General features: G+C 44.6%; 1 long non-coding RNA gene across 12 annotated transcripts in view; it reads right to left on the minus strand.

The window, feature by feature from the left end:
• The window catches only part of LOC111254291 (uncharacterized), a 111,513-nt gene that overhangs the window by 82,974 nt on the left and 5,566 nt on the right, over nt 1-22,973 (minus strand). For 2 of the 12 annotated variants that reach the window (XR_015316513.1, XR_015316512.1), the window contains exon 3: nt 4-204. The exons of 4 other annotated variants lie outside the window; for them this stretch is intronic. This is a non-coding gene — a long non-coding RNA (uncharacterized LOC111254291). Of the gene's footprint in view, nt 1-3; nt 205-12,524; nt 13,004-17,093; nt 17,109-18,149; nt 18,386-21,769; nt 22,192-22,973 lie in introns of those variants that run through there. 6 more of the 12 variants (XR_002674995.2, XR_002674994.2, XR_015316519.1 and 3 more) reach the window with 5 other exon arrangements.

Here is a 22,973-nt window from a genome sequence, read left to right on the forward strand (position 1 = left end):
TACCTGGCTATGGATGAGACGCTCGCTGACGATGACGTCGACGTGAGATGAAGCGAAGTGATGTTCGGGACAGCCACACACGATAATGCTAATGTTGTCAATGTGGCGGCGGTCGCCGCGGCCGCCGCCGCTTATACTGTTGTTGTTGTTGTTGTTGGGGAACAACGCGACGGAACGATAGATAATGTTGGAGGCTTGGCAGTTCTGAGAGAAAAGGAGGAAGAAAACGAGAAAGAAGCGAAGACGGCAAGTAGATGCTGGTAGCCAAAAAGCCGCCTTTGACGGGTCCGGACTTTATTATTGGTGCTCTCGACACAGTTTTGTCTGCCGTCGCTGCTGTAGCTATAGCGTGAGTATCACGACGTTAACATTGCCATAGGGGGGAATACGCCCGCGGTGGCGGTGATCCATTGTCAAGCGAACAGTCATGATGCGGCCAGCATTTCTTCACCCACTACTACAGCAGCAACGATTTCTGTGATATTGACATAGCAGCTACCGTTGTTACCTGCAGCCCAGGAGGATGGTCAGCGACATAGCAACAACATGATTTAGCATGTTGAGTATCTTGTTATTGCCGTGGACTGTGGAAGCTTTTCGATTATGGAAAAACAAAAAGCGGACAGGTAGGTACGAATAAAGATGGCCGTACACACATGGACAAGCACAAATTCATTACACATACAGAAAAGTACTATGTACACGACAACAGGATACTGTGCGTCGGCCAGTAGCCATCTCTGAGGTAAAACAGTGGCAACCAAAAGCGGACTTGTCATACATGAGCATTTGCTGACCGCAGACCCGTCGAAACAATGATATGACAACGGAAAAGACATACAGGTTCCGTTGGCCGTTGAAACACTGCGATGGTTGATGCTGCTGGGAATGCGTTGAAGCAAAGTGAAACTGAGTCCGTTCGATTTCGGTAATAGCGGGAGGACCGATAAGGACCTCAAAAAGTCGATATCGAACAGATGCGGTATCGAGGAACATGTTCTTTAGCATTAGAGAACAGTCGCCCCCGCGCTAACCTTCTGCGGGCCGTTTTGCAGGTAATGGCTGTAGACAAATGTGGGTTTGCTTAGTAGGACGATACATTGATCTTCCGTGGCTGCAAAGATGGAGCGGATAACGGCAAGATTATATACTTACTGCTGCATCTGCTCCTGCCACTAATGGACATGGTAAATGTGTGACTGGCTGTTCTAGATAAGGCCGCTTGATCGGACGTATATTATATATTACGTGCTATTAGTAATTTTTTTTGCCCATGCGGGTACCTTTTGCAAATTCTCGCACTGGTTGCAGCATCGTTTGTCATTATACCATACTAACACACGCAACGTATGGAACAAATAAGAACGTTCGTTTAGCGTAGTGATAGAGCAGTGAGCAAAGTATTTGCCCACGAAACTTATCTGTACATGATTATCCAGGTTCGAATCCTGGCATCTGCATATTTCTTCATGGGGTAAGAGGCGGCCGTCAGAAGTAACGTCTGACGATGTAAATACCAAACGTAAAACACATGAATAGGTTTTTATTTATCTAGTCATACAAAGATAACGTAAAAACACCTACGAGGATGGATTTTTAACCTATGCGGGCAAAGCCCTATCAAGGTTAAGGCACTGAACCACATAGCCCTGTCGAAAACAGGAAATTCTTCACCAATACTTCAGTTAATTCCTGAGTTCTCATCCTTTTAAGACAGTCCATGATGTAATTGTTAATTAGTGCTGGAAGTGGTAAGGAAATTCAATAAAATACCAACCGAGCTGTTAAATAAACATACTTTGTCATATTAATATTTTCTGAGATGTATAGTGTTAACAGTAGTAATGCTAGTTCAGTATTCATAAAGCTGCATTTACGATCTCTTGCTGAAAAGCCTATCGCCTTGATGAGTTGTCTAGTAAAATTTTAAAGTGGTCGGTTCATTCAATAGTATAACAAAAACAATCGAGTTTTCCCTGCACTTTTCAAGGGTTTCCTTCCTATAGGCCTGTTATAATCTGACGATTGTACATAGAACTAGATAGTTCCGCATTTCGTTATCGAGTTGTTGACTGCTTGATCCACAGACTCTATTTATTTTGATTAAATTAACAAAAAGAAATTTATGCGACTTAGATCCATAGTAAATGATCCAGCGATTTATTGCTACTGGTAGGAACTCTACCCATTTCAGTGAACCCGTGCCCTGAAGGCATTGGCGATTGTGCCTAGGCGTCATTGTCAGGTCGGTAATCGTGCCCAAGAATATCATGAAATGAAAGGGTTACAGTTACAGGGCGATCGGTGTGTCCGTTCGTTCGTCCGTCTTATTCTGAGTGTATGTGTAATGTTTTTTAACATTCCTTCAAATCCGCCCGTTTCTCTAGTGCCCGTTAGCACCGAATCGGAGAACATGTGGCTGGGTGCTGCCGGGTCAAATAGGTAATCTTTTGAAAAACAAAAACAACAACGATGTATATGTAGGTGTTACGTCGATGACAGATAGTAAGGGCGGAATAATATAGCGTGTTTGTGGTATGCTTTTGTTGATGTGTGCAATTTTTTCTATGTTAATTAAATGATAGACAATAGCCGGCCGCAAGCGAACGTTTTTCCCTTTTTTTTTTTTTAGGGATTTAGCGGGTCCACAGTAAGGGATAATTAAAGAGCTCTATTCTGTAGCTCAAGTTAGTATTGCCGTGAGACGAATTACCTAAAGACGTATTGAAACATTTGATGCTAGTCGTTAATTCCAATGTGCCTATTTGAATCCTTTCAAATTGGTTGAAGGTATCGTATGAGACTTCATTCACTCGTTTCAAATAACGTATCGTCCTCGGTGAAACCTGAACTAGCATGGATTTGGATTAACATGTTTCCTGTATTTGGAGTAAGAATATTAGAGCGGGTTTTTGGGTTGCCTATGTTTTATCTTTGGGGTGGAGAAAGCTCCTTTGAATACTACAAACCCTATCCTGCCTAAACAAAATTTTATGACATAATGTAGGCCACTGTAACTATTCTGTAGGACAGCAACTGTACCAATATTTATTTAGGTCAAGCTACATTGCGTAGGGTCAAGAAATACTGTGTAATTTGAGGTGTTCCTATAGGACCTGGCTTCTAATATTTACATGGTTTGATTACCAGGACGCTTATACATTTGTGGACGGGTAAATAGTAGGATTGGCGCGCACTTCATTTGTTTTCGACGGTTTACTCAGGTTCCAAGTTGTTATTAACTGGTCCCAATTGATCGAGTATACGAGACATTATCATTGGACCGAGCCTAACGTTTGCAAGTCAACCGATTGATAGCAGAAGTTGCGATAGTGCATAAAATGGCCCGTACTAATCATCAGCAACACCACCGTACGTGATCCTGCCTTAATCACACTGAAAAACCCTACCATTAACTGCTGCAATCACGGCACCACAATATGATACAAATCATCAAAGCGCATATGTCTTCACAGCAACAGCAATCTACAACGAAAGCTATGAGCTGCGATGATTAGAAATAGATAATTTGGAAACTGCTTTGTGTTGCTACTGACCACCTGGTATCTTCTATCGGTGGAGCTTGATCAGGCAGACGAAGCTCTAAATGAACAGAAAGCCTGATACCGTTCACTGGACGTCCACAAAACGATAGTCATTCCGCATTATTTTCACTTCTCCCTCTCTGTTTTCAATTCTTGTGTTACAGCAGAGTAATGGCGAACTTCCTTCTTCGGCATACGCCTATTATAAAGACACACATGCATTGACACATGTCTATAGTGTGCTCCGAACGTGGCAGTTACGTCTGCGGCGGCGGCGGCGGCGGCGGCGCTGGTGGCGGTAGGCTCTCTCCACGAATTCCGGGTATAGCCTGAAACTGACCGTTGCTGGTACCTTCTATCCGATCCGTTTTCACTCTTCACCGCTACATCTTCAGTTGCTATTTTCTATGAAATATGTAGAGTCGCAGCTACTGAAGCCAGCAACAGCCTTCGTTCTCGCTTCAGTTTGTAAGCCATACAACTTCATTGTGTTCCTGGCTCACATCATCACTTCGAACGGATACTACGTTATTATTACTGTATGTACATACATATAGCAGATTATTCTGTTGCTCTGATTTTTCCCTCCGTTCGCCGTTGCTTCTTTGCCACCAGCGGCAAGAGCAACGTTTGTTCAGCTGTAACCATTGCCGGTTTTGCGAAGGGAAGAGACAAAGGGAAAAGCTGCACCTGACGTCAACAACAGCAACAGCCATCCCAAGTGACATCGACAGTGGAATCAGCAATGGCAGGATCAGGAGTTGTCGTGGAGGCAACGTCAGCAGTTGTAGCAGAAGCAGTTGCAGCAGCGAGAGCTTCAATCAAGCCGAAATGGTACGGCAACACGTCACTGGAAGAGCGTCCCGACATATGCTTGCGGCTCTTGGACCCTAATGCTACTCTGCTGCTTAAGCGTTATTTCGTCATTTGCGCTGGGCGGGGGGCATTTAGGAGCCGACTGTTCCCCCGGTAATGCTAACACGATAGCGTTAGATGCCTCTTGTTGACCAGCTCTTTTTGCTGCTACACGCGTTGTGCTGTTACCGAATGTGCAATGCATGAATGCCGTGCTACGGAGTAGCGGTAACAGCAGGTGCACACTGTTATGCTGTGTTCTGGTGATCATTGCACGCTGCTGGCAGCAGGATTCGTTTAGTAAACGGTCGGATGTTATTTAGGCTGCTGAAGATTGGTTGATTTATGGGTCGGTCGATGGGTTGATATGACTTTGGATCGTGTTTACAGCGGGAATTACACTACGCGGATACTATATATATATATGTATATATACATACTAGCAGCGATCGTTTTTTTATTATTATTAGGACTGCCCTCATAATAGACACTTAATGGTCACAATTATGGACAACGATGTTGGTCAATAGTAGCTAATACTCTCATAGGTGCACAGTTGGAAGTGGACGGATGACAGATGATGGCATAACGTTTATCGTTTCGGTAGATGTTTTTGAAACGAAGTGTGTCCTCTTTGAGATATTTCAATGCTTCATAAACAAACCAAGCAATTTAATCAAATTTGAACAGACGACAGTTTAATTAAGTCGGAAATTGTCCGGCTTGACATCGGGATAATAATTAGATTGGTTAATCGTTACGCTCAAATTGCTACGATATATTGCTTCTCCTAACAGATATTTCTGCGTCTTCATGGATCCCATCTTGAACCGGCACATACGTATGCTGTCGTGGTTTAGTATATCTTCTCAACCATGAGACATTGTGTAAACGGTTCAGGGTAATGCCACTCATGCAACAACGAGTGTGGAATAACTACGCTTCGAACCTGTTGTTTAATGCACACATCTGGAACGAGCGTGTGCGTCTGGAACGAGTGCGTCTGATCAGAACCGCCGTCCTCTGTGTGCTCCGGACATAGATCCTCTATATAAACTGCCATTTAGTTATTGGCTGATCTCAGTTTCTTCTATATCCTTCGAATTGGTATTGAGTAAATGAGTTAATACTTTGCAGAGACACACTGCGTTTGATAGGTCTATGTTTGTATCTAGAAAACATGGTATATAATATGCTTGCTTCTAGTTGTATATAGTCGATGGTTCATCAAACCATGAATATCATACATATGTCATTCCCATATCACAGAAGCTACCTTGCCAATTATATACTATGACGAGTTCAACAGGATCGTTCCACATAGAAGGGTCCATTTTTGTAAACACCTTAAATATTATGTATTTGAGATTTAAGAAGCGGCATATTACGTTCAGATAACGGGTGTTTAGATGACGGGATTTAATTTGTCACGATCTTGAACGTCACAAGAGCTGAAATATAGCTATAAGCCGCCTCTCTCTCTCTCTTCTTGTTTATGTCTTCATTATTATATAATACCTAATAGATTCAAGTTGATTTCAATAAGCAACTAGAAAAAAGCCTAGAGAACGCCCACAAGCCGAACCTGGTTTGTCAATGGCAGACTATAATACCCGGGGGCGGGGATGTTCAAAAGCTTCCGCTCGCACAGCAATTGAATCTCCGACAGGGTTTGCCGGAGCATTTATCGTCTTAGCGTACGTTGTCCAAGTTTCGACGGGCGGGAAGCTATACCGCGACGAGGACGACAACTACCCAAGTCAGATTGCCGTGCATCGTTTTGTGTCTGTGTAGGTGGCACTGGCGGAGGTAGTGGCAGTGATGATCCCGATTCGAATATTCTTTACTTGGCCCGTAATGTCTCAGCCAGCCCGACCGTTGTTGGTAGAGAAGCGCACAAATCTAACAGTTAAGAAGACGATAGCAGGGCTGTAGGTGATAGGGGCTGCGGTGATTTTGCTGGTCTAAGTGTTGTTGTCGTTGTCGATAGCTTTTTCTTCTTCGTCGTCGTCGTCGAACCAGTAGCCGTTCATCGTTGTTATTACCCCGAAAATAGCAAACCGCTGCTGTTATTACTGCAGTGGCAACTTCGGCTGGTTCTTCTGCTGCTGGCATTGCGATCGATCCCGCTGTTTTGCCAATTCTTGTTCAGCTGGACGTGGTACCTCCACTCCTTGTTCTACCTTTGACGTGGGCTTGTTCTACGTCTGCGTGCGAGATGATGGCTGGCCGCAACAACGCGAATCGACAACGTCCCCCTCCTTTTTTTTTTCTATTTTTTAGCGGCCGTTCAGCTGTCTTGATCGACCGTCCACCAACAACGAAAACAGCAGCCACTCGTGAACGGAGAAGCGCAAAAACGACGACGAAGTTCTGCTGTTTGATAGTAGCGGTCAATCCTCTAGTGGTGCCAATACAACTCCGAAGAAGTGGAGGTATTGACAAGAAAGGCGACAGCAAGCATCAAGCTAGCCGGGCAAGCAGAACTCTTCGAGCTCATCATCGCTTCCCTCGCACTTCATCTGAGTCTCTCTATTTTCCTCGTTTGACTTTATCATACACATTTACCCACAGTTGCTTGTATTTAGTCTTCGCGGAAAGGCGAGGGACACCTCGGTCTTACGCTTCTAGCACTTCAGAGTGGTCGTTTCGATGCAGTCAACATATAGCCAGTGCAACAATCGTCGTGCAGCTGCCCTGCTGCCACCATCGCCCTCCTAAAAGTCACTTTCTACTTCTGCTGCGGGAACTGTTGGCGCCGTCGTAATCTGCTCAATCGCAGTCTGCCCGCTAGTGTCACGGTGCCGCCGCCGAAAGGAAAAGAAACAATGATCTACTGTTCGCTACGAGGATGAGCGGGGAGGTGGCCAGTTAGCCACTGTACTGGCTTCTGCTACATCTTCTGCTGTAGGCGCCTGACGCTGCCTGTTACAGCAAAAGATCGTAGCTGATCGCAATTCGATAATTGGCAATCTTGCTGCTGCTAGAGTTGATGCCGATGTAGACGCCGATGGCAGAGCTTCTCTAACCTCTACTTTGGCTACCAATCTGTGGCGAACCACAATACAAGATACACAATACATATTTTGGACACCGTCCGGCTAGAGTCCGCCCGCTGGCAACGACAAGTCATTAACCATCATAGCAGCAGCAATAGCAATGACAACATGTCGTCATCAACAGCAGGGTAATCCTTATCGCCGTTGACGTCAGAGCAATGTGGCCCGTTGTGCCACGCTGAGTAAGTCCGTCAAGCATCACTCGTACGACGCCGCGGTCCTGTTACTGCTGTTGTTATCAAGAGTCATTTGCTAGCAAATAACTATCTACGACAGCCGTGCTAACGACACAGGCATCAGAGACGCCAACGCCACCGTTGCCGCTCTATTCGCAACGCCAGAAGCCGAAGAAAGCAAAGGAGTTTGCGCTGCTGTCTTCCTGTCTGCACAGGCGTAGCTATGACTTCGCTATTGCCATATCGTTTTGTACGACAACGACGACAGAGTAGGCAAGGTCCGTGTCGTCGGCGGACTGCGCTACCTGTGCAGCTTCTGCTTCGTTTCCACTTCTGTTACTTCTGCAGAGCGTAAGATGGAGGCGATACTTTTCCGTCGTCGATCCGTGAATCTCTTTGTTATTGTTGGGTGACGAAAGCGGCGGCTACGAATGGTCCCAGCGCAATGGCTTTCCATGAATCAACAACAACGATGACATCAACATACTATTGTATACGTATAACGACGAGCACGTTGACTAACTTGAATACGTTGACACTCTCACACGATAAGCTTCGCTGGTGCCTGTGTGATGTAACACAGCTCCCCCACGGCTGGCTGGAGCAGTAATCATGTCAGTGCTGAAACGTCATGTCCTGGTCACTTGCCAGTACTCTTTCCGCCATTGTTCTCCTATGTTCCTTAGTTAGCCGTAGCAGGTTCATCTGTTCACCGTTTTCATAATTTTTGTTTCAACAGCGATGACTTCCACGACGTCATTGCCGCCGGCGCAACAAAAACAGCAGAAACTAGAGTCATCTCGAACGAAGATACCGATGACGCTGACGACGACGCTCTGTTGTGCAGCACAGTTTTCTGCATTATCGGCGACATGCGAGTGAGGCAGCGAGACGAAGAAGCTGAGAAGCGTGCGGGTGTGCCAACAAGTTCGTTTTAGTGTGTCTGTGTATATGCGTTTGTCTGTTGGTGCCTGTGTACGTAAACTAGGAGTACCAGCATGAATGGGAACGGAACAAAAGCGAGATGGAACACAGTCAAAGATGTGCCAGTCGGCAACGGCTGCGAGTAGAAACAACAGCAAACAACGAACGAAAACATCAAGACGAGGAGTTCGCAGCAGTGGTTAAAGATTTCAAACAGAAAACGAACATTCCAGCCGCATCAGCAGACAACCATTAGGACACCGGCCGAGCCTGATTCGACCCTACTAACAACGTCGAAATAATCGAAGGAGAAGCAGGCGCACTTGTAGTAGAGCGCGCACGTACCAAGATCGTGCCACCGAACAATGTAATTGGACTCTGTTCCCTGCTACCGCTCTGGCCATTGGTACTAGCAGCAGCAGCGGAGCGGCCGAATCGCCGGAGGCACGACACCTCCCACTTTTCCCCCCTCGGTCATCTCTAGAGCGCGAAGGTGGTCGTCCAGCGAAGGTAAGACAGCCAGCCAACCAGCTAGCAGCAAGCGTATCGGTCGTTGTCGTCAATTCAGCTACTCTGCTGCCGCCGCCGCCGCCGGCGTCGTTCATCGGCATCCTTCGTTACTTCTACTTCATCGTCGTTGGCTACGACGTCGGGCTCGCGTTGGGGTCCCTACTCGCGAAACGAAATAACAGTGGCAGCAGCAGCACGTCGACCGGCCTCTTTCGCGGCTGCTACCGCGACGACAGCGGGACTATGACCGGAATTGCCGCGATGCGATTCCATGCGCGTCGACTCCACTCCCTTCAACTCAGCTCCTGGCGCTGACATCGCTGCTCATGTAGAGCGCGCGTTATTATCTCTAACATCAGCATTTGCAGGGGAGCTACGCTGCTGCTGCTGCTAACGGCAACGAGGACGACGCAGTTCACTTTGGGTTGGCTTTTTGCTTGATTTGCTATTACTGCTTCTACCTGGCTGATTACTATTGGCCGTAACTGCTGCTACGCCTCCTGGCGCCATCTCTCATGTGGAGGTTGTTCACCGTGAAACAAATCGTCAAAAGCCATCATGAAGCCCGTCGTCCGCATGGCGGCGGGGATGGCGAAGATGATGGCGGTGCTGGTAGTCGGCGGGTCCCGATCGATTGGCAGTGGCGCACGAGTGGAGAGCTACTAACAGTAGCTGCAGCGGCGGCTGTGGTGGTGGCGGTGGTGGTGGCATAGGGATGCGGCCACTTTATTGCTTAGCAACATCGCCAGTTCGAACGACCTGGCTTGCTTTGCCTCGCATTGACGGCTTTGCGGGAGCGGCCGGTTTGATCTGGTCGTATCGCCTCCGCCACCGCCGGCAGCGGCTGAAAAAAGCACAAAAGTGCCAAAGTTGTCATGTCTTTTTGAGCCGCTGAAAGAGCCGGCAGTCGGTGCGCGAGGAGTGACCGCGCTGCCTGTCGTTTTTCGGTTGCTCACTTGGGGCGCCTTCTTTGTTCGACTGAACGGGAAGAAAAGAAGGAACTGAGACGGCCGAGACTCATCGGTCGACAACGGAAATCATGACCGCGACCACGATGATGATGATAACGGTGATTAAGATCATGAAGACCTGACAACAATAACAACAACGACAAAGCGGGAGAAGGCCTGAGTTTCGCGACTCTGGAAGGACAAAACCGAACAGCAGCAGTAGCAACAGCGGCGGCAGTACGAATAGGAGCAACAGCTACTGACTACAGCAGCAGTAGCACTATTTCTTCGCTCTGGCTTCAGCTTCTTTTCATCTTCGGTTTGGCAGCCCTCGCACCTTCATCTGCTGCGAGCGTAGTCCTGAGCGCAACTTATGCTGATCAGCAGATGCGCCAGGAGCGATCGAGCAGAAATAGCATTCGCATGATGAGCTCGCGAAGAAACAGCGACTGACTGTGCTACCACCGCTGCTGGAAGCAACCGTGAAAGAGACATTGCGGATGATTGTGGAGGAATCGATCTTTTTTTCATGGCTCGCTAAATATCGTCGCAAATTTACTCTTTGTCGATCGTTGTATGCTGGTAGTGGCAAAAATATTTGATATGCCCCCACCGCAGACCATTGAATCTATTCTATTCCATCGATGTTGCCACCCTTGCTGGGTTGTGCCGGAGCCATGGTACTTATGCTGTCATCCCATGATGACTTCTGCTGTCATTCCTTTGTTTTGGCGACATGACACGAATAAGCCTTCATTCAGTTGTACGGACTTGATTGGAACAGCAACAGCAGGGCAAAAGCGACAATAAGCAAGTGCGTGAAGACTACTCCACAGCAGGCCACGCCCCTGCCGCGTAACTTCATATTCGAATTCCGCAGTTTCTCTACTTCGTCTGCTGCCGCTGACGACGACACCGGCGACAGCAACGGGAGTGGATAATTGTCGTCTCCTTCCATCGGCTTCATCTTTACTGCGATGACGCTCTTGCACAAAATGAACAAGCGTTCAATTGTCGGTCCGCTGCAAAGGCGTAAACTTTCATTTAGCTGCTGGGGACAACTAAACGATAATGGAACAAAAATGGCCAGCAAGCGGCCACGCTGTCCTAGCGACGACGGCCGACACCTGGTATAATAAATATTTCGAATTAGCCGGGTTCTTCTACATTGGCACATAACTGATCATTGTGATCTACGTACTTTAGCGGCAAAGCGATATGAGGGAAGGAAATGGCCAAAAACATGCCATGAGCAGGCTGTACTTGTGTATCAGTTTCTATTGAATCAATCAAATTGTTAGCACCGCTTACGTCGATTCAAATGCGCCTTAGTATATGTTGCCCATCTGAACTAGTGGGCACGATAGCACCTTTTGACAATCTCATACCTTATCCATCAGTAATTTTCGTTCAGTATACGAATTTAATTACCGTATATACACCATGTGCCTTTACTAGGCACATCACATACGTATTCCGGTCGATTCGTTAGCAGCAATAGCCTTTTGAAGTCACTCAAGTCGCAAGGTGCTAATGAAGATAAAAGAAGACAGGCTATCACCCATCATATGATGTATACGACATGAGAGAGGATCAGACACCCAAAAAAAAATTTGCTTTCGCTATGGCAAAGGCATACCACCGTTTCTATTGCATGCTAGTGATACAGGATAGTGCTAATGCTTATGAGCGTTCAGCATTCGAGTTCATCATTGCTTTTTTCGCCAAAGCCGCCTTGGGCACAGCAGCAGCGCTGTGGGCATACCGCAAAAGCTCTCGTAGGCAAACTGAGAGCGTTCACACATACCTGTCACCATTACACTGATCTGACACCGTACAATTGCTGGTTGATATATGTTTTGATTGCTGTTTTGTTCATCTGGCTTGCCATCAGTTCGTTCGGCCTGGGCTGTCCTATCTTGACGCGGGCGGCGACGGCAGTTGCATTCTCGTTCAACGTTGCGGCTAGCTTTGTAGCGGTGCCATAACAACAAACGGTTCTCGCTAGCAACACTTTGATGGTAGTTTCGGTACGATCGTGGGCTAGAGGTTACAATGTACCTTCCTCTCTGCAAGAAGGGAAACTATTCGAAGGGTTCAGTCGCTAACAAATAGTCAGATACCGAAAAAGACTAGCTCAACGGTCATCGGCCGAATACGAGAAACAAATGTATGCACCGAGTGTGTCCTGCTACGAAATTCAACGGAAAGAATTAATGAATAGTGCTGTCGTTGTTGTAATTGTGACTGCTGAGGTTTTGTCTAAGGAGTTTCGAACCTTGAGCAGGAGGCCGGGAGGACGATGACGACTTGTGATGTTGTTGGCACTTATTACAGGCACCGTAACCGCCATACGAACCTATGCTGAGTGCTTGTTATTAGCATGCACAATAATAATAATAATGTACACAGATAAGAATATATTTTCATAATACAGACTATGAAAATCCAAAGGATTACATTATCATCCATTAACTATTTTGTTCGATTTTTTTAAGATGTTTTAGCTTTAGTGCATTTTGATTTTGAAAAAGCTGATTAGGTTAATTAATTTTATAATAATAATTAAATTGCAGAAAAAAAATCTATAATTTCATAATGCTTACTTTGTTTACCTGGACCGATAGGTAGAACTGTTATATCGTTTTAGATTTTTCTTAGTTTCTTTTATTATATCGAACATTTTTAGAATTTTCCTTAATTGTACTATAATAAAGGAGTCTTTATTATATTCTTTCTATATTATATACTTGATAAACCTTTTTTTAGGTTGCTGTACAACCTTCTCTAATACTACTGGATAATTAAATAGCTTTGGTAACATTATTTTAAGAACGAATTTAATCTATTGTTAATAAGACGGATGTCTAGGACAAGTAAACGATAGATAAATCGAAAGTAAGTGAGCGCTGACAAAGCTACCAGCCCCTGTGGTTGCTGTCACCATCATCATCGTCGTCGTCGTCGTCGTCGTCGTCGTCTATCTATATATAGATATATACTATCAAATTAGTATTTACGTGTAGGACGTGCATATATATATATTGTGTATATATATTGTATATAATATAGATTGTGTTATATTTTTGATACGTCCTAGTCAGCATCGTTCTCAAAGTCAGTTGGCCATTGGCGACCGTGTCCCCAGAATCGGCATAGGTGACTTTCTGTACCACTGACGATACTCCTAGTAGCCTATACCGACGCAAAAATGCTACGCAGTTTTCGCAAATAAAAAGAGATATTAGATCAATCAAGAAATCCGAATAATGTAACGGGGGTTCACGTGCAGGTAAAAAAGAAGAGCATAAGTCTCGACTTTCATAGCAGTTGATGGCTCTATCGTGAGAAGCATTTCTCAAGCTAGATCAGGTCATCTCTACGACCGATTCGGAAGACATACATAACAGTGATTCTGCGCTCTGTTTTTGGTTGACCTGGAAATAGCTTGCGCCCCTCTGCGTTAGATATCGAACGGGCGACATTCGAATGACAACCACTTTAAAAATTACACTTGTCCTCTGCATGTAGAAGGCACATACAGGCAAAGAATTAGCTAGCTTTTGGTCAGCGCAGGGAACGAGAGAGTCAGCTGACAAAAGGGCCGCAAGCAGCAAGCACGCTCTTGTGCCTAAAACTATTAGACGTCATAATAGAGCGTCTTCCCGTGTGTCTGTGTGGGTGTTGTTTTATGTCTGAGTTGGCGCTTGTCTGTCTGTCTGTCTGTCTGTCAGAGGAACGCATTCAACCCAGTCATGTCAGGGCGACCCAACATCGTTATTGTATATCCGATGAGAGTCCATTAGACGAGGCGAGGGTGGGCGATGGAAGTTGACGCTAGCACTCTCGGTTATATGTAGCGGGCATAGCTGCTAGATATCGACAATAACGGAATCTTTCCTTATGACTGTCACACTCACATTTATATACCAGTAATATCGAATAATACGCGGAAGAATCACTGTACACTGTGCGTGGTGCGTCGTGGCTCTTTTGTGAGTTTGAAAGCGTCCTACCGATGACAACTTCTTGTACCGCTATTATATTAAGTACCAAGTTTGTATGCAGCGCGAGCTTTTGATCCTTTTTCATTGGTCAAATAAGACAAGATTACTGATTCAGCTATCGAAGTGCAACCAGACGTAAAGCTACGCATTTTTTTTCTGGGTGCGCTATTCTCTATTGTCATTCACGCAATGTGGCCAACAGGTCGAAATGGCAAAGGAAGCCTGTGCCTTGTAAGGAAGCTTCCGATCGCTGTCGCTGCTGTTTTCTCCAACTGAAACGGTCAAGGTCTTGCTCATGCCTCAACTATAGGAGACAGCAGTTAGCCTTCGTTGGCCTGCTTTCGAACCTGCTCGTTTCGATCTTTTCTTTGCTCACCCTAATCTTTCCCTCTCATTTCCTACTCTTCGCCATTTTATTTCTCCGATCGTCGTGACCATCACCAGTACATGCGTCCTGTCACTTATAAACTCGATGAACACTGCATAGTATGCAACAGGATACGGCATACAAAGCCGTCAGGAAGCAAGCGGTTCACGTCGTTTACAGGGCATCGAATATCGTTATTTTTCCAATGGTAGCGATGTCTGGCTTCGTCTTTTGCTTTTTTTTGCCTCTCTGTCTAAAGTGTCTACCGCTTTGCCACTCAGCGTTTGGCCAGGAAAAAAGTAAGCCGCTATAAGCTGTTATAAGAAGGCTGATCAGTTCTATTAGTTCTGCACATATCTGTAGATAATAGATATTTTATACAGCGAGCTTAGAGAGGACCAGAGAGACAGCGGAGTGCTCGGCCGAAGACTTTCACGACCTGTAGTTCTATAGTGATTAGTTGTTAATTACTATACTTCGTAAATCGTCGACGGGTTTAAAAATTCACGGTTACGTTTTATCCTCAAATCTTCTGGGTTAAAAACGAGTTTTACTAAACAACAATGTGCTAAATTTAAGGTATGCTGTACTATATATATTTTTAGTAGAGGTTTCAGAATAATAAAAGGGGCACTCAAAAGAAGGAAATTACCTCTGCTTGTCGTATGAAGGATCTTGTCCTAGTAGAAATCTAAAGGAGTACAAACTGCGTTTTCAAGTCAGTTGTTTGCCTTAGTACTAGTTTGTGTTGCTTGTCTTCTAACTATGCTACTGCATCAAAATATGTAGCTGTATATCTACTTGTAGGTAGGTGTTTTAAATAAAAAATATAGCTACGAGCAAAAATAACGAAAATTTTCTTTCTATTTTTTATGCGAATTAACGAGTTGCTTTAGTCAGAGGACAGATATACTGAAACAAATCAATTGTAATAGACGAACGAACTAATGTCAAAACTTCAATAAATAATAATAAAGATAAAATAATGGGCCGATAATCTCGGATGCGAGATTAGGGTCTCATTTGAAATAACTATCGGCATATAGCATCATTAATAAATGCATAGAACTCTCAAAGTCATACATGTTCACTTATAGCAAACGGTTTAGTTTAGCCACAATTCCTCCAAAAAACGTTTCATGTGCAAAAAAAACTAGAGGCACCTCGGCGTCCAGATGTAAGTACGAATCGTCCGCAGCTGTTAAATGGTGGACACATCGTCCATAAAAATAATACTGCCCTGCTTCATTATTATTGCTGCCCAAGTGCACAAAGCCCCGACGGCATCTGCCAAGCTACTGTTATTTTCATTACAACTTGAATCAGACCATCGCTGTCCTGCTGAACAGAGTAAGCCAGCTGTCTTCATTAAATAAGGGTCATTTAATAAAGTCAACAAAAAAAACTAGAAAAAAAAGCAATGCACGCATTAAGAACAACGTGAGAATACACATGATGGACTACATACACAGATGTTATCATGGAAATGATCTGTAGCAGAAAATCTAGGATAGGACCAATAAAAGTCAAATAAATAACGAGAGAATTGGTCTGCAACTAACCACTACATGGTCACGGACAGGAGGCCTTGAGATAAGCTTTTGCTACCAAAGGTACGACCGAGATACCGGCTAATAATATACCATATATATATATGTCAAAAGACTCTGTGTGAAAGCACAAGATTAGTCTATCACCGATCCAGTGTTCGAGCTGACTGGGTCGAAATAAAATTACGATGACCCATTTCATTTTATGCTCTAGTATAATGGCAAAATGGGTAGCGGTCTTAAAAGAATTTAATTTTTTTCCCCACATAAATTTTTCTCTATAATCCAGTTCCTAATCCGGATGGCGTTTAACAAATATTTGCCAACGTTCCGAATACTGTAGTACGGTACTGGGAAAACGAACAGCCTTCTCACCGAGATAATATATTTATGAGTTTATTGAAAACTAAATATAAGTTCTTTTACCCAATGTCTAAAAAGCCTAGTTCGCAAGTAAGACTTGAAATATATAGATGAGGTTGGAATTGTAGTGTCTCATCGGTTAATATAGTGTTATAAAAAGTTAAAGTTTAAAATCTTAGCTGCAAAGAATGCAGTTGTCGATGCTGGCCATTGCGCGTGATATTTACATCCGTTTGCGAACATTGGTCCCGAAATAAGGCAGGCTTGACACGGTGTTTTTTTTTACTAATCCACACGCACTTTCGTCTGTAACAACCACGACAGTTTCACATTGCGATACAAACACGCACACAATCTCGATTTCGTCACTCTTTCTTGCAACTTCTGCGGATTTCAAACAAAAACAGTCCACGTGTCAAAAGAATAGGAACTTCGAACTTCTGTCCGCCCCCGTTCCCTTTGCGCGGTCAGTATATCGTTAACTTGTTAGCAAAAGCCGACAGCCAAAAGGAAGGGTTGGTTTGAACTTGCTATAATACCAACAGCTTTTACGTGTTTATTTTCGACTTTATGCGAAATTAAATGCTCTAGAGCTCATCGGAGCGCGACGGAGTACAGCTTTCCTACTGACGTAATCGTCTGCGTCGTAGACGGCAACAACGGTGCTTCACCGCTAGTGCTATTTAGTATCCGGCTAATTTCACCCAGTTTTCGTCCTTCAGCAGTTTCACTTGTCGAATCGCGCCTTTCAACCGCGCGCAAGTGGTTTTTACGAAGCGCTGAGAACGTTGCTTCGCTGTTACTGAAAGGAAAAGTGTATCGATAGCATAGTGGTGACAAGTGGGCTTACGTCGAAGGCTGCGTGGCCTGCCCAGCAGCCAGGGTAACGTATTCTATGCCATTCAGATTGTTTGCCCGTTTTGGGAGCATCACTTACACGGATCGATGCACCTAAGGATCGCTGGATCGTCAGATATGTTGCGCAGTCATGAAGAGGAAAGACCTGGCTATAGTACAGGCTAGGATTAGCCAATCCGGATAAGGCTAAGAAGTTACCTTAAGCTTAACAGATTTTGTTAAATAAGATTTATTTATCGAGACGGGGAAAAAAGGTGGCAAGGCAGTTTTAAAAACGATGAGGTTGGGTGTCGATCTTTAAGCTTATTGTGAGCGACTAAGCTGGCGTCTTGTAGTAATCTAAATAACAGTGAAAACAGTCGTGCCTGAAGCTAAAGTGAGTATATTATATCATGCAAGATTATTGGTGAATTTCAATGACCTCTCAAGTGTATATAGGTGTAGTTATTATATAATATTATATTTATATTACCTCATACAATAGGCAATCGCATCCACATTCATCATCGTAAAAATGGAGCATACCTATGAATTTGCTACCTTTGGCTGCAATTTGATGTAAACACATCGTCGAAAAGCCCTACCTAGAAAATTTACTGCTGCCTATGACCTAACAGAAATATAGTTTTCGTGATTCTGTTAGACATCCTCTGTCCTATGCCCTTCTAGGCCTATCTTATAATTATCGCCGTTAAAAACGAACCTGGACCATTTTTTCCTAATTGGAACGGACGGCCGACAATCATCAACGGACACCAAAGTAGCGACATTGTATTGGATATACCTTCTGCCGTTTTGCCCAATGGTTTTCCGTCTATTAAAAATACGAGCCGAGCGACAGACCGAGTGTGGACGCAAGACCAAACCCGACATGCGACATTTACAAATCAGAACAACAACAGACGGCTAAGCCATTTTGTTCTCGGTGCTGGCTTTCGCCTGGACAGCCACTTGTTTTGCACCATAAGAGATAACGGCGACTTACCGTGGACGGAAAGTTGTGCTTTTCGCGCGCGGGACCTGTCTGGCAGAACTGGCAGCGTCACATGTCGACGCGTATTGCCGTTGTGTCTATCCGTTGCGTTTCCTGACTATGGAAAGGACTCGGCCGCCACTGAATAGATAGACAGATCTACTTGGCGCGCATACTTTATGTTTCACTGAGTTCGTTCGTTATTCGGTCGGTGACTGTTGCTGCTGCTGCTGCTGCTGTTGCTGCTCCTGCAACCGATGGCAATTGAAGAGGCAACAGCATTAAGAGCCGCAGCAAAGATCCTGCTCAGAATCTATCACTATGTAACGTCAGAGGGAATCCATCTGTCAGATTGTTCTCTTCTATCGCCCCGTACGAATATCATTCGGAGATCGTGAATTTAACGATGAGATCAAACGAATGGATCTGCATGCAGTACCGTGTTCAGTGTGTTGGATGGCAACGGCTAAACTGGTCTGATGTCGCGCCAGCTTTCGTCCCGCGCGACCGTCATCGGGCGTCACTGACTTCTTTTCTTGTCGCGCAAGCCGCATATAATGTGTGCCGACGCAAATCTAGACACAAGCAAATCTAGTCTATTCACCAAACAGCAACGGAGCCCGTTAGGTATCGAGATACCGGCAGCAGGTCCAGGCCACGTGTACCTGCTGGCTTGATCCGTTGGAGCCTACGCTTACTGCCGTTCACAATTGTTGCACATCGAGCACATGTCACTTCGATTCGGGTCTTCTCGCGGTGGCTCGCTTACGACAACGTCATCATCATCCCCATCTTCATCAACCGTTTCTACTACCTAACGGCTGCACCCGTATCGCAGCCGCTTATCCTTTCATCGTACTTTGCTAGCTGGCGTCTTTCGTCGAAAGTTCTCTTTTCTTCTAGGGAACGATCGAACGAAGGTAACGCTATGTTATGGGCAGGATTGCGTCGCTCAGTTCATAGGGGCTCGGCTAAGCAGTTGGCAGCCAGAATCGACACACAGACTAAAAACCAACCGTCGCATACGTGATAATCTCTACGAAACAAACATACACAGCAAAATAACATTAGTTGAACCATCGTTAAAGTCAGTCATCGCCCGCTGTTATCATAGCAACGGTTGTGCGTTTGTTGTTTTTTGATGTTGATGTTTTTTCTACTTCTGCTTGTTATCACTGCGAACGCCGCCGCACTGCCCAGCTTTAACGGAACATGCAATTGTTCGAACATTCAGTCTATAACTAGTTTCCGTTCATTTCTGCCGCTCGTATTTGTCATTCTATACTACATGCACTGATTGGTGTTTAACTCAGTATGATCTGACTAGCTAGCTAGTCCTTTGTAATGTGTGCGGCAGAAACGGCAACATATAGGACTGCCGGCCTGTAGCGTGGGAACAGATTATTACGTAAATCGATAAAGGACTACAACCTTAGGACAGTTTAGCGTTGGCTGGAAGCTGAGGTGAAGCAGTCCTATATCTATAACCCCAACCGGACGTAGGGCTGAAAGCATCTATAAACTCGTATCGTGGCATCGTCCTGTGCACGTACTACTAATACATACTGTAGTTACATACTATAAAAATTGTACGTGCAACAACAGAGCAGAGTTGTGATGAAGATGGTTCTGTAAGCTGGGTCTTCCGGCCGACAACTGTTCATCCGATCAGGTAAGTTACACCCGGGACAGATTAGATATGAAACCGAATCAATTCGAAGGCGGCAGGCTTGGGAAGGAGGGGAAACGAAGAGGACCGAATGAAAAGAAAATACTCGTAGTGTAACAGCCAATAGGCGTACAACGACCGCAAATGCTATACGAGGCAAAGTCTCTAGCCACGACGGAGTGCAACGTCGACTTCGGCGTCAACGGCAGGGTCAGAAGATTAGATGACATTTCTGCCAACGACGAGACTGGACTAATTCTCCAGACAGCAGAAATATTCCTTTGCAATATCAGGACCAACGTAAACAGCGAAAATATCGCCAAGCACCGTCACAGGCGATTAAAGGGAAGGTAGCTAAATACAGTGGTACATTGATACAGATAGATCGCCGAAGATCTCCGAGGAATCGAATAAATCACCAACGCCGTCCGTTAACGATTTTAACAATAACAATAACAACAACAATCGAACATTCTGCCCACGTAGAGAATCAGAATATACAAGAAATCGGGTTAAAACAACAGCGATCTGTTTGAATACGTTGCGTATTATATAGTGTGTGGGTGACTACGCAATATATATGCCATATATCAATTAGCGTACATATATTACATTATCATATATATATATATATATATAAAAATATTGTGTACATACCCTTAAGAAGGTTAGAGGGAACTACTGTGAACTGTTCTCGGTGTTTTTACTACATGTAAAACGCTCGTGACGATTATTGTTTTCTTTTATGCATTGGTTAGGCTTGACGAGAAACCTCTAGGCTAGAAACGATGTCTTCTAATTCATAAAAATAGTTAATTCTAGTGTAAACTGGGGCAGAATTAGGTTTTTGAGCAGTTTTTTTCAACAATGGCTGAGAATTTAAAGAATATATGAACACCATAGTAGTTTACCGCTTCGGGTTCTATACTATGGAAACTCGTACGGAAGATTGAATTCGCTGAAAAAATACTATTTTTATGTTCTGTTTTCTGCTATTGAGTCAAACGTCGTATTCTATGTGACTGCATTAAGGTAACGAATAACAGTTTCCGAAAAACATCGGCGGTTTCAATTCGGTCGCTTAATCGATTTCTCGAGTGGCCAAGTTTGTGCACAGGACATTAAGGCCTTAAATGAAGGGATCACCTTGAGTCGGCGGAATTGCTCCTAGGTAGTCACGGGGAATGGGAGTGACAAGAGCATGTGATAACTGACATAAGAGCGGATACCTTTGCTTCAGAGTCGCAGAGCTCGATATAAAAGTACATAAACCGCAGCATCATAATGTAATGATTAAAACAATGTGACTAAATTGTCCAGACAAAGCGACGGGGTAACAGGAAAACTCGTGCGATTCAGTGGGACTACCAAGAACAAAAGTTTAGCGGGAAAACTATAACCAAACAGGAAAAATGGCTGTAAACCTGTAACGAAGGTGGCGCAGAAACAAGACCGAACAACGAGGACAAATCTAAATTTTGGATTTAGCAGATCTAGATTCGTTTCCAGTTAGATTGGGGATGGTGTTAAGTCTAATATACACGTGTACGACGTTTCCGTTACGGTGCCACGGTAACGTACCCGCCTACTAAACCTAAGAACACATGAGGTGGTTCAGGTTTGGAGACGCGCTGCTTTTCGTACTGCGGTTTAAGGACCAAGTGTGAGACACGAAAATCATTAATGCACGTCCACTAAAAGCCATATGCAAGACAGGATGATGGTTCAGTCCATGAGCCTTGTGGTTTATAGGCAAAAGGGGCGAATGGCCTGTATTGTACAACGTGTTATCACATGAATGAAGTGGAGACAGCCGTCTTTGCCCATATGTCTGCTTGTATTTTAACAATTTCTGAACAGATTTTCTTCAATGCCCAAATCATTCATCAGCGTCTAACATTCAGGCTTAATATATCAGAACAGTAATTACGCAGAGATACAGACAACAATAAAAACCGCACAATTTTCAGTCTGCGATTGGCCTCTTAATTCACCAACCTTTTTTTTTTTTTTATTTGTTTTGCTACTTAGTTAATGCCCGATCGCGGAAGCCATGGTATTCTGCTCGTTATTGCACTCGTTCGATTTCCAGATGCGATCCGCTTCTTTTCGTTTATTTTCAGGAAAGGCATCATCTAATTGTCCTCATAGCGCTGTACACCCGCGGCTTCTCGGCGAAGCTCGGCGACATTCGCCCAGTGCGGACCACCAGTAGCGGCAGCAGAATCAGATATAGAAATCAGTGGCAGAAGTGGGACACGGTAAAGACGCGAACGAAGATCGAAGCAAGCGAAAAGCCGAAGACGAAGTACGAAGACTGGGAGCAGAATGGATTTCAGGGTGCTTTGCTGGCAGACGTTTGTTGCGCCAGTAAAATAAGCAAGCCTGCAAGAAACATAGAATTGAAGCGCTAGAGTCGAAATATTTGGGTGCTCTGTGTGTTAATAAATAGGACAAACAGAACAGGTCTTTCCTTCTAGGCAGAAATCGCATTGGTAAAAATTGCCGCGAGTCTGCTGTGGCGCTTGTGTGTTCACCGGTGGCTATATTAGGGGCGGGGGAACTGGTGGTAAGGAGTGAAATAATATGGGGGCGGTTCACGGAGTCAAGCAACGAGCGACTGCCAATGTTGACTTGTGAAATTATGAAGGCTGGCTGGTCCCTCCATTGTCTAAGTATCTGGTTGCCCCATCTGTATTTTTCCTATGTGTGATTATTATACGTATGAGCACATGATGAAGATTGGGACATCGAAGCTGTAAAGGGTTAGCCGCAGATCTAACTCGAATCGAAAGGTACGACAAGCAAACCACAACAGATTCCTGTCCGCTGATGTTGCTATTACAACTCAGAATCTTGCTCAGTAATTTTCCGATCTGTTTCTTTCGTTCTCTTTGTTTGATCGTCTCCTTCATTCGACGAGTGCGCAGAACAAATTCGTTAACGAGCGACAACAAATGGATAAAAAGTGTACACACTCGTGTACATTTAGTCCTTGTTTTTCTTACACAAATGATCATCAGCGCCGCTGCTATCGACGTTATTCATTAGGTAAGCTTAGATTTAAGATTTCGTTTCTATTATGGTTACCACCGCTGTCGGTAGTAACTACGACGTGTTGTTTTTTTGCTCATTTACTGGGCCGAGATTGGCAAGCTGACCAGGCA

This window comes from Varroa destructor, unplaced genomic scaffold, assembly GCF_002443255.2.
Source record: "Varroa destructor unplaced genomic scaffold, Vdes_3.0 BEIS01000007.1, whole genome shotgun sequence".
Taxonomy (NCBI): Eukaryota; Metazoa; Arthropoda; class Arachnida; order Mesostigmata; family Varroidae; genus Varroa; species Varroa destructor.